The sequence below is a fragment of the Panthera pardus genome, unplaced genomic scaffold (genome assembly GCF_024362965.1).
Source record: "Panthera pardus isolate Hobbes unplaced genomic scaffold, ASM2436296v1 HiC_scaffold_12, whole genome shotgun sequence".
In the NCBI taxonomy this organism is placed as follows: domain Eukaryota; kingdom Metazoa; phylum Chordata; class Mammalia; order Carnivora; family Felidae; genus Panthera; species Panthera pardus.
In genome coordinates this window covers 74,548,247-74,561,333 of record NW_026526677.1, presented here as the reverse complement: position 1 = coordinate 74,561,333, position 13,087 = coordinate 74,548,247, and the positions used below count along the sequence as shown (strand labels likewise).

The 13,087-nt window shown below is 38.4% G+C and overlaps 1 protein-coding gene across 5 annotated transcripts in view; it reads right to left on the bottom strand.

The window, feature by feature from the left end:
• Positions 1–13,087, bottom strand: part of FAT3 (FAT atypical cadherin 3) — a 667,149-nt gene that overhangs the window by 359,865 nt on the left and 294,197 nt on the right. The gene's annotated exons all lie outside the window — the stretch shown is intronic.

Below are 13,087 nucleotides of genomic sequence, written 5' to 3'. Positions count from 1 at the left end.
TTTAGGGGCGGGGGGAGGAGGTAGTAAGTAATCTTGGCATACAAAAAAAAAAAAGTCCTTAACACAAGATTCAATTAAGATGTGTTTCTTTACAGAAGAAAATTAGTTTCCACAAAACCTTGTTAAGTAAATAGCTCCTCTTCCATTTGAAAAGTCTAATTACATTCACAAATACTTTATTTGAATTTGGGGGAATAGACATATCTCAATGCACTGCAAAGACACACACAGAGAAGACAATAGGGGGCAATGGGAAGGGAGGAGGCCAGAGGTCAGAACACTTCCCGTGATGCATGGGAAATCAGGGCAATATCAGGTCAGTATCTCCATTTGACCTGATACTGAGTTTATTTTCCATGCAAGGGAAAGCTCTCCCAGGGTAAATTATTTTATCTGTTCATTCACAAAAATGAAAAAGACCTTTCAAATGTTCTTTTGCCAGTAAGGATGGAAAATATTTTGCATGCAAAGATATAAGCCTCCTTCACACGGTTTCCCTGAAAACCAAATGTCACAGTTATTCCAAAAGAATGAGAGAAGAAGCCATATGAGCACACTTTCTGAATGATCTTTACCCCCTCAAGAACTCTACAGAGGGTGCTAAATAAATTCTGAGCTACTCTGAGAGATACTCATGGACAATCATTTTAAATTAGAAGCAGAAAAATGCCCGATCTGCTCCCTTCACCTTTCCCATTTCATGGTGGAAACAAGTGCCAACCAGGAAATCAGATGTCTGCCAGAAAAGCTGGAGAGAAAACACAGTGCTCTTGAATATCTTCACAGCCCTCACTCAAATCACCAGGCTACAGAAACTTAATAGAGGAGTGCCTAAGCATTTTCACTGTGGTGGGAAAACTTGGGCTTGGCTTATAAAATCTCTAACAGCAGTCAGGATACTTGTGGAAGGCATGCAATTCATGTAAATCCTTATACCCAAAAAGAAAGCCATGGAAAAAGTCAAGAAATCGTTCTCTAATCTCTAATAGATCTGAATCCTCTGTCCTCTGTATTCTCATCAAAGTTCAGACTATGTGTATTAGGCACATAGTTTGACCTACAGACCCTATGTAAGCAAAACGCCAAGTACGGCAATTGGAAGAGAGGAGGGAATCTGTCCAGAAACAGTGGGGCTGGAATTCTCAAAGTTGCCCAAAACTCAGAATAACTAAACTATTCAAAAGGAGAGAACCTAACTGATGGTGAAGATTCAGCTCCAAAGTTATCCAGCTAAGAACCTTGCATACTGTTATGCAACAGGACAAAAGATAATCTTTTTTTTTTTTAAGATTTTATTGTTAAGTAATCTCTACATCCACCATGGAATTCGAATTTACAACTCCAAGATCAAGAGTTACACGCTCTCTCAACTGAGCCAGCCAGGCACCCCAGTACTAGATAATCTTAAATATTCTCAATGGAAATATATAAGACATATGGGTTCCTATAGATTCATGGGTGTTATCTCAATGTCAAAATAGAAATGCCAATATGGCATTAGGAGGACAGATAGCAGATAACAGGGTAGGGAGAAAAGCAGGAAGAGTAAAACACAATGAGTATAAACATAATGCTATGTGTCCATTGACTAAATTGAGTGACAGGCAGCCTTATAAAAGGGGCTGAGACAGTGTAGAACGTCAACATGACATTAAGGTCCAGAGAGGCTAGAGGGCCGGAGACTGGGTCAGACATGAGCACCTCTATAAGGCTCAGGCCTACCACAGACACCGTGGCCAGCTTTCTGGAACACTCACAGCAGTCAGAGCCATGAGACACTGTGCACACATGGGTTTCACTGGCACCCAGGGGGATTAGAGCTTTTCAAGTCAGAGGATGGTCAGGTGACAAGAAAGCAAGCAGTCTCTGGAATGGAGACAAAGAGTAGGCTGGCAGGACATGGGATACAGGACATGGGTTGCAAAGAATGCTCTAAAGATGCATGGGAAGCATGGGAAGCACTGAGAAGCTGGGCATGAGATCTGTCAATTCAATTCATAAGCATCTACCGGACCCTGTGCTGGATACTGGAAGAACAGTGATAACTGAGAGAAGATCTCTGTCTTCAGAGCACTCATAATTTTGCTGAGAAGACAGATCTCTGATGAGGAGATATGCTCTAAGGGGAAAATTGCACAGCCAACAGCCAGGAGGACTCTGTCTTCTCTGGTTTTGTACTGGTTTGGACTGATATACTAGGAAGGGCAAAAAACCTGGCACCAGAAGAGGGTAGGAGGCAAGTGAAATAGCACTTACTGAGCATTTATAATGTGCTGTGAAGCTTGCAACACAGCTTCTCTGTAATATGAGCTTTATAATTGTCTTCTATGGATGGGTCAGGAAGTCTCAAGTGTGAGTAGGTAACTTGTGCAAGGTTGAAGGGCTAATTGTAGAACTCAGGTCTGTTTGTTTCAAATGCTCTAATTTCAAATCCAGACTCCTGGATTTACTGTTTTGTAAATCTACCTGTTTGGTAGAGTACTACCTGTTTGGCCATGGACAAGGTGTTTAAACCAAGGAAGTCTAGCTTAATCATGTAATCATGATTACATGTAACCAGTGATCATGTGATTAAATGTATGTCAAGAAACCGGCAAAATACTTGTAACACAGTAGATGCTGAGAATATGTTATGTAAATGTGAATCAAAAGCAGTACTGGAAGCCTTATAAACAGTAACCACATTCAAAAGCAAGGGACAATGTTGAGAGGAGAGACTTCTGGCATGGACTGTTGTCTTAGATATTTCTCTCTTCTCTGTTCATGTGGCATTCTTTCATAGTCTTTGTGACTTGCCCATGACATACCTTTTTGTGAAAATAACTGGCCTATTTGGGAAATAGTAAAATAAGACCACTAAAAAGAGAACACAACACAACAAAATCAAAGAAGTTGGGTCAGTTTTGTTTGTATCTTGGCTGACTACCTACCACGCATGCACTCAAACACTCACATGCACGTATAAGCACATGTACACGCGCGCGGGCGCACACACAAACACACACACACACACACACACGCACACACAGACCTGCTTTGTGATCTCTGGAAGTCACTTAATTCCCTTTTCTAGCACCTGTCAAACTGGAAGATAGTATATCACAGGCTTTGGACATTAAATGGTTTTGAGGGGCGCCTGGGTGGCTCAATTGGTTAAGCGTGCAACTCTTGATTTTGGCTCAGGTCATGATCTCACAGTTCATGTGACTGAGCCTCACGGAAGGCTGTGCACTGACAGCCAGAGCCTGCTTGGGATTCTTTCTCCCTGTCTCTCTGCCCCTTCCTTGCTCACACATGCTATCTCTCTCAAAAATAAATAACCATTAAAAAATATTTTACAAAATGATTTTGATAAGTCCTTGGGTGAAAGACATCCACTAATGCCAATTAAAATATGAGTGGAACTTTACTTCATTTTTTTAATAAAGGATCAGATATATCCTCTAGAAATTAGAATTCTTTCCGATTAAAATACAATATTTACAGCTATATTTAGTCACTAACTAGAAGTGGGGATGAGTATCTTGGAACTTAAATGTTCAGAGATCAGGCCAATGCTCTAAAATTTTGAGGAAAAAATGACAAGAATGATCCTGAAATGTGTTAATCATTATTCTCAGATTCATCCAAGGCTCCACATTAATCTAATACAACAAATGCTCAGTGACAGCATTTTTTTGCTTTCTATTATGTTCTCATAGCTAATTATGACATGGTCAGAACTAAAAAATGTAAGCCCACATGACCTTTCCTATTAAGCAAAAACTCACTTTTGAGATTGCCCAAAGATCACCAAAACCATGTAATGAGCCCTTAGTTTTGTGATAACCACCATGCATTAATTTCTTAAAACTGAGGTATAACTGACAAATAATAAAGTATTCCATTGTATGAGTATACCAAGATTCGTTTCAATCATTGACTTATTGATGGGCATTTCGGTTGCTTTCAGTTTTTAGATACTACAAATAAAACTGCTAAGAACATTCCTATGCAAGCTTTATGTGCAAGTACTTCACTAGCAGTAAATATGGAACATAGCAGTTGTTATACATTCTCACTTTTGGCATACTTTGCATGGTAAGTTTCCTTAAGTTCTGACATTCCAGTGCTATGCAGTGGTGGCTTGTAATTTTAATTTGCATCCTCCTGCTGATATTGAGCATCTTTAAAAGTGCTTCTTTTCTTTTCTTTTTTTTTTTTTAACATTTATTTTACTTTTGAGAGACAGAGAAAGACAGAGCATGGGTGGGGGAGGGGCAGTGAGAAGGGGGACACAGAATCTGAGGCAGGTTTCCAGCTCTGAGCTGTCAGCACAGAGCCTGACGCTGGGCTCAAACCCACGGACCGCAAGATCATGACCTGAGCAGAAGTTGGACTCTTAACCGACTGAGCCACCCAGGCACCCCTCCCTAAAAGTGATTATTTTCAATGTGTATGTCTTGTTTGGATAAATGTTCAGATTGTTTATCCATTTTTTAGATTAGGGTGTTTGTTTTCTTATTACTGAGATTTAAGAGTCCTTTATATGTGGCTAAAAGTGTTTTATCAGATATGTGATATTCAAATATTTTCCTCCAGGCTGCTGCTTATCTTTTCATTCTCTTAATAATAGCTTTTGAAGCACAGAAAATTTTAATTTTAATGATATCCAATCAAAAATTTTTTTCTTTTATAGATCATGCTTTTGGTGCATCTAAGAAATCACCTAAGAGGTCATAAAGATTTTCTCCTACATTTTCTTCTATAATTTAATAGTCCTAGGTTTTATATCTATGCTCAATTTTGAGTTAATGTTTATATATGGTGCAATATATGGGTCTAAGTTCTTTTTTTTCTTTTAATGTATGTAGATATTCATGGTTCCAGCCATATTTATTGAAAAGATGATCTTTCCTCCACTGAATTGCCTTTGCATCTTTGTCAAAAATCAATTGATCATGTATATATGAGTCTATTTCTGGACTCTCCATTCTGTTCCATTGATCTATTTTGCTATGTTTGCATCAGTATCACATTGTCTTAATTAATGTAGCTTCATAGTAAGTCTTGAAATTAGGAAGTGTTAACTCTTTCAATTTTGCTCATCTCTTACAAAGTTGTTTGGGCTATTCCAGATCCTTAGTGTTTCCATATGGAGTGTAGAATCAGCTTTAGAGTCCATATAAAATTTAAGAAAACCTATTAGCATTTTAACTGGGATTGTGTTAACTCTATAGATCATTTTGGAAAGAATTGACATCTTAACAACTTTGAGTCCATTGATCCAGGAAAATGGTGTATCTCTCCATTTATTTATGTCTTCTTTTATTTCTCTAAACAATGCTTTAGAGCTCTAGTACACAGACCTTGTACATCTTTTGCCAAATTTATCCCCTGGAATTTCATATTTTTATTGCTATTGTAATGATGTTATTATTTTAATTTTAATTTTAATTGTTTGTTGTTTGTATATTAAATATGATTGATTTTTGTTATGTTATCTTATATCCTGCAGCCTTGTTAAACTCACTTATTAGTTGTAAGGAGTTGTTACAAATTCCATGTCATTTTCTATATAGATGATCATATTACCCCCAAAAAGGAACGATTTTACAACCCCTGTCATCACTACCAATACCTCTGTACCGATCACTGTTTGATCATTGTGTGCCTGGAACTATAAAAGGTACAATAAATGCATTCTTCATTAAAATGTCTTAGCTGTTCATTCATTCAGCGAGTACTTATTGGTGCCAAACACTCATAAAGTAGTTACTATTTCTATTTCCTTATTACAGATGAGAAAACAGATTTAGGTTAAGAAACTTGCCAGTGATCACTCAGCCAGTAAATAGAAAATCTAGTTCTCAAACTTTGGTCTGTCAAATTCGAGACCAGTTGTCAACCAAAACATTATATTGTCTTCTTAATTCATAAACATATCAAATACACATAGTATTTCATGTCCAAAGATATTTTTCCCACTGACAGAGTTATTAATTGAGCAAACCATATTAAGTTAATATTATACCTTCCTGTTTGAGGTCTCCCTCCATATTGACTATAAAAAATTATTTAAAAAGGTTCTTCTTGGTCTATCCTTATAGAATATTAAAAAAGTATCAATTCTCTGCAAAGAGAGTCTGTTTGTTTTGATGTATAAAAAAATGCATATTCTTAGTCCATTAGCTAACACAGTATTGTTAGCTAATTGATCTCAATACAGATAGCAGTATTGATCTCCACAAAGGAGCCTCCTTTCATCTGCCCATTACAGAAAATGGGCTCTATAAGGAGAGTTTCTATCTGGTGCCTGGCATAGAGCAGGCATGCAATAAATTTGTTTTTTTTCTTTTTTATTTATTTTTAAATTTGTTTATCTATTGTGAGAGATAGGGGGACAGGGGCAGAAGCAGAGGGAGAGAGAGAGAATTTACGCAGGCTCCACACTGTCAGTACTGTCAATGCAGGGGCGCCTGGGTGGCTCAGTCGGCTGAGCATCCAACTTCAGCTCAGGTCACGATCTCACGGACCGTGAGTTCGAGCCCCGCGTCGGGCTCTGGGCTGATGGCTCAGAGCCTGGAGCCTGCTTCCGATTCTGTGCCTCCCTCTCTCTCTCTGCCCCTCCCCCGTTCATGCTCTGTCTCTCTCTGTCCCAAAAATAAATAAACGTTAAAAAATAAATAAATAAATAAATAAATAAATAAATAAATAAATGCAGAGCCAGATGCGGGGCTCGAACTTACAAACCAGGAGATCATGTCCTGAGCCCAAATCAAGAGTGGAAGCTTAACCAGCTGAGACACCCAGGCACCCCAATAAATCTGTTTTCATGAAGGCATTTTAGCTCCTGACATCCAATCAAAAGTAGGTTAGTTTAATTCACTTATGAGATAAATCAGTCTCACTTGATCAGACCTGAAAGGGACTTCAAAGACCGGTAGGTATTACTGACCGCTAGTGAAAGCATCCTTCCCACAACATCTCTGATGGGACACCCAGCCTCTGCTCTGAATCTGGTGACAGGGCCCTAATTATTTACTAGGGAGTTTCAGCTAACAGGAAGTTCTTCAAACTGAGGCCACTCTCTCTCTAGTTCTGAATGCTATTTCTACCTGTACCCCTGCTCAGATCTCAAATAAACCAAAACAGGTCTGCAAACCACCATTCACCTGTGATAGGTCTTCAAATATCAGAAGATGATCCTCTCTTTCCAGGGTTTTTCTTCTCCAATCTATGAGTTCTGTCCTCATGTGCCATGTAGGCTTCTAGTCCTTTCTGCCTCCCCATCTCTGCCTCTGAAATCAATAGGACATGAATATCTGTCCATTCACAAGTGTGTCCAAAGGGGGGGGTAGAAATGGGTGGTTAATAAATCTTACTTAAAAGATAAACCAGGGCCACCCAGGTGGCTCAGTTGGCTAAGCATCCAACCCTTGATTTCTGCTCGGGTCATGATCATAACAGCTCCTGAGCTCCAGCCTCACATCAGGTTCTGTGCTGGTGGTGTAGAACCTGTTTGGGATTTTCTCTCTCTCCCTCTCTCTCTGCACCTCTGCCACTTGTGTTATCTCTGTCTCTCTCTCTCTCTCAAAAAAAATAAATAAACTTTAAATAAAAAAAGATAAATCATCCACAGTGAGCTTTTAGCATGTTCCAGATAGTGCAGTTCAGTGGCAAGGGCTCAGGTGGAATATTCCAGATGGGGATACATCCTACCCTCCCATTTGCATCTACCACGTAAATGCTAAAAGCAGATTCAATGGAGATGCTTGAATTTATGCTGATACGTATGAAAATGTCATTTAAAAAATTATTTAAAAATACAATTGGGGTTTTTAAATATTTTTTTTAATTTTTGAGATATGCTCATGTTTATACATTTTTTTCTCTTCCTATTTCATCTTTCTGTGATGTATAATAAGGGCAATGGAGGACTGGAATTCTTTGGGCATCTTAACATTTAGTTTGTTTAGTTGTAGAAGCAGATACACAAACAGTAATTAATTAATTGCTACAGAACCATGCACAGCTTAAACTGGAATTAGTTGACCCCAGCGTGAATCACATGCTAGTTATAATTGTTCCTTTTCGTTCAAAAATATTCGAAAATATATATACATATATATACATATATATATATATACACATACATATATATATGTATGTATACACACACACACACACACACACACACACATATACACATTGTTCTCATTGAATAAGCTCTAAATATTTGATATGAAAGAACAATTGTATGGAGCTGTTCATAATCAGGTGACCATTACATGCTAGGTTACTCACCTTATCTACTTTCCAGCCATATCCCCATAGGCCACATCCTAGGTCTCACATGACATCTTGCTCCAAACAAATCACACCCCCAAGCCCCCAACAGTTCTGTCAAAAATGGTTCAGGGGATGCTTTGGGTGTGGGGAACTTATCACATGATGAAAAACCCCTTACCAAGGTAAGTAACGTAGATTCTGAGACAGTTAAAAAACAAAGAACAAACAAACAAACAAAAAAAACCACCAAAAACAAGAACAGAGAAAGCAACTTAAAAAAAAAAAAAACAACAACCCGATGGCGTATTCACTGTAGATGTCCTTCATAGAGTCTGTTTATTTGTGCCTATACATTTAATTATCATTTCTGATTAGTCAAAACACTAACTTCCAATTCTCAGTGCACTTAAAAATTTTGTTAACTTTTTGTTTTATTTTGCAATAATGATTGATTATCGCAGGATGGTGCAAGGGAATGTACAGGGAGTTCCTGCACACCCTTTACCCAGCTACTCCCATGGTTAGCATCTAAGGGCATTTTTAAACTGATTATTCCTTCCAGAATGAAACTCTTGCTAGACTCATTTCTGAGAACACATGGGATTTCTTCATGGAATCCATAACCATTTTTATCCAACCCTTGCTTGCCCGCAGCAGGATCATACCGACACTATATTGTTCTTTCTGTTCTGATTCACCCCTGGACTGGCATAAGGCTCTTAATGCCTTAACAGGCATCATTGTTCTGAGCAGAGGGTGGTAACAATTAAGGAAGAATGGGGATTTTATCCTCATAGGCCCAACCAGGGTCACTCAATGCACTCCTGTGGTTGTATCTATAATTGCCACCAGTCTGAAATATACGGCACAACTGAAATGAGTTGAAATGGGATGAGGCAAGATGAACAGAGAAATTGTGACTGGAGAGAATCTCAGATATTTAAAATGTTTCAAATACACTTAGTGTGGACATATAATACATGCATATATCTTATATATATTATATACCTTCTACATCACATACTTGGCATATAACATATGTAAACATACACTTCAATGCACTTTTTAAATTGGGGCTTTTCAGTGAATCGTCCAGCTAATCAAGTGGCAAAGTCAGCCCTGGAATCTAGAGCACTGAAAAGGAGTCACGCACTCTTTTCATTACAGGAGTTGCCCGCTGATCTATCCACATGTGTCCATTATCATGAAAAAAGAAGGCAATTCCATGCCCATGTGCTCCTCACAGTGGGATGGTATCAGCTCTTTGATGATAAGAACTTCAATAGTTTCATTGCTTTCCTCAATTTCCAAAAGTTGCTGTGATGCGTTATTCAGAATTCATTTTTAGATCTTCTCAGAAGATTCTCAGATGTTGGATTGGTTTGAGATAGAACGCACTGGAGGACCGAGTCTTCCTTGAATGTCCACTCCTCCTTTGCTTCTGTGTACACCTGCACATGCTGCTCTTTCCGTCCATGCCTCCACAAATGACCTCTCTCTTCCTCACGCTTCAAGGAGGTTTCAGGTTCCGAGAAACCCCCGCCACCCAGACAGCCAGGGCTGGGACTTAGCTCTTCTGCCTCTTCCTTAGCACTTTCTTTTTGTCCCTTTATCCTAGGGAACGCTATAAACATTGAGTAAGTAAATGAAGGATAGCATCATAACGTTTGGCAAATGGCGGGTAAGTTGGGATATTGGAGTCTTTCTAGATAAGCAGGCTGAAAAATACCTACATTGCAAAAACAACAACAAAAAAAACCTAAGTCAACTAGATTTTTGCTACCTTGTGATCCATAGGCAAAATAAAATGGGAATAGGTTGTGTCTGTCATTGGTTTTAGACTTCTTGAATGTATACGCAGAATTGATAGTTAACTTGCTCTGAAATTCAATGCTCCATCTGTGAATTATCCCATTTAAAAGACAAATTTTTCTTAAAAACTACATCTAGTTTGGGGTTGTCCCTTTGCTACCTAGAATGCAGATGGTGTCATGGTAATATCCCCAAGACTTGAAGCAAAAACAAAGCTTGATGAAGACATCAGTTGATTTTATCATGCACATAAATGCTGCACTGCTCCCAGGTACACACTGTAGGCAGTCAGAATCAAAGCCTCAGGCTCCCAGATAAAACATCAGCAAGGCGCTCCCTCTCCGCGGGCTCTCATCCATGGATTGGCATCCACCCTGGACACTTTTGTTCTACTCTGCTCCCTCCTCTTCACGCCGACTCTTATTGATTAGACATCTTTCATCTTTGCAGGAGGAGAAGAAAGACCCACAACCCAGTTGTTGGGAACAATTATGTACTGAAATGCAAGCCGCCTTCATTCCATGTTATTTCCCAAGACTGGAAGCTGGAGGGCTGCTCCTATGATTAAGGCAAAGGGCTGTGGGCTGAATTCAAGCTTTTCTTTGGAGTTAATGAAAATGGACAGCTCTCCTTGTCTGTTTGGAACTCAGGAATTCTAAATCTTAGCTGCATGCCTGATAGCCTCCCTGGCCAGGAAGTTCTAGGGGCTTGGTAAACATATATTTGGTACTTGATTTTTTTAAAAAATGAACTTTTCGGGACCAGTTTTTAACAGACTCAAAATGCGTACCTATTCTCTCTGTACAGTAATTCTAGTCTGTGTAGTGGGCCACCAAGCACCAACAGCCTGGAAACAGGAAGCAGACAGCATACCAGACTGTGAGCAATACATCAGCTTGCATTCAGTGTTGTTGTTGTTTTTTTTTTTTTTCCTTTCCTGTAACCCAGATTATTCCCAGCCTCAAACCCTGTCTGTGGTCTGTGCTAATTAGCATAAGTACCATACACAGCGCAAGGATAGAGATCCTCACAGCTGACTAGAATAGAAGGGTGAAATCTAAAGCAGTGGAAAATGCTCTCAAACAATATAAAAAAATAAAGTCAAGAAAAGTGGTTTTGTTAAGGGTCTGAAAAGATGGAGGTTTATTACATTTACATGAAGGGCAGCAATTAGCTAGATTCTATTTCTTTAGAAGAAGAAATAAGCACAACCTTCACTACAAAGGATTTGGGTTAGATATCTAGAAATATTTTCTTTTTTAAAAAACATTTATATATTTATATTCAGAAAGAGAGAGAGACAGAGAGAGAGAGATCATGCAAGTAGGATAGGGGCAGAGAGAGAGAGAGGGAAAAAGAGAATCCCAAGCAGGGTCTGCACTATCAGCACAGAGCTCAACGCAGGGCTTGATCCCACAAACCATGACCTGAGCTGAAATCATGAGTCAGTCACTTAACCGATTGGGCCATCCAGGTGCTCCTAGAAAGATTTTCTTTTAGCAATGGTAGACAAACAAAGGAATAGCTATCTGAGCAAAACTGAACTTATTTTCTGTTTCCATGTTTCAGTTATCGATGAGAGAGAGAGAGAGAAGGGAGGCAGAAAGGTGGAAGAAAAGAAGGGAGGAAGAAGGAAGGAAAACAGAGATAGTCACAAAGAAAGGAAAGAAGGAACAAAGAACAAAGGAATGATCTTTGGCCTCGCAGGAAGTTTTGTAGCATTCACATTGGTAATTAGGTAAATCTTTGTGTTTAAAAAATGTTTAAGACTCCATTAAAGAAGAAATTATACACTATAAATAATTTTTTTTTTTAAAAAAAGCACTCATTCACTTGTGGCCTCGAGATAATAACTGTTAATATCCTTAGTGCATTGCCTTAGTTCTATATTATTGTCACCTTAAAGCAGCATTATTTCTCTGTAATTGTAGATCCTCGTTCACCATTGCTTACTGAACATCCTTCCACATCAATAGCTACAGTTCCATGAGATTGCCTTTTAATGACTGTTTAGTAGTGATGCCCACTTGCCACTAACCCACAAACACAAGGAAATGTAAGCTCTCTGTGTGCAAGGATTTTCCCCATTACAGCACTGTGGCATACCTCGTACACACCAGATGCTCAAACAATATTGCTTGAGCTGAAATGCATGATGCTAATCATTTACTCAAGGAAGCCCCTGTTGTTAGGTCATTTGTTAGGTCGTATTTTATTTTTCACTATTATAATTCATGTACAGATGAATAACCTTGTAACTACATCTTTTTTTAAATTATCTTTTAGGATAAATTCTTAAAAGTATGCTAATGCTGAAATGCATGATGCTAATCATTTACTCAAGGAAGCCCCTGTTGTTAGGTCATTTGTTAGGTCGTATTTTATTTTTCACTATTATAATTCATGTACAGATGAATAACCTTGTAACTACATCTTTTTTTAAATTATCTTTTAGGATAAATTCCTAAAAGTAGAGTTGGTGGGTCAAAGTGAATAAACGTTTTTAAAGCGTTTGAATCAACTGCCGTCCACAAAGTTTCTACCAATTATATACCCACCGGTGGTTTCTGATCCCTATCTTTGACTAAATTTTTACAAGATCTGTATTATTGTTGGGGAAAATGAAAAAGTAAAAAACAATACACAAGTTTATCGTCTATGGAGATAGCAGCAGACCTTGTAAATAAAAATCTTTAAACCATTCCTCATCGTATTTTAATGATTTGACTCAACAACAAAAGGCCATGTTTTTGTGGTAAGACAAAACACTGCTGACAGAGAGATGGTGCTGAAAATGTTGTTGACAAGACAGATTGTACATAAGGCACAACCTTAATTAAATTAAAATTTGTCCACAAAATCAAAGTCTTCAGCCTTGAAAAGTGCTGTGGGATTTTTCAATGAAGTGTCAGAACATAACCTTTAGCTCCTCAAGTAAGAATATTTTCAGGTGGATGTGCTGTCAGATATTAATCATACTTTAATCCAATATTTAGACTTATTT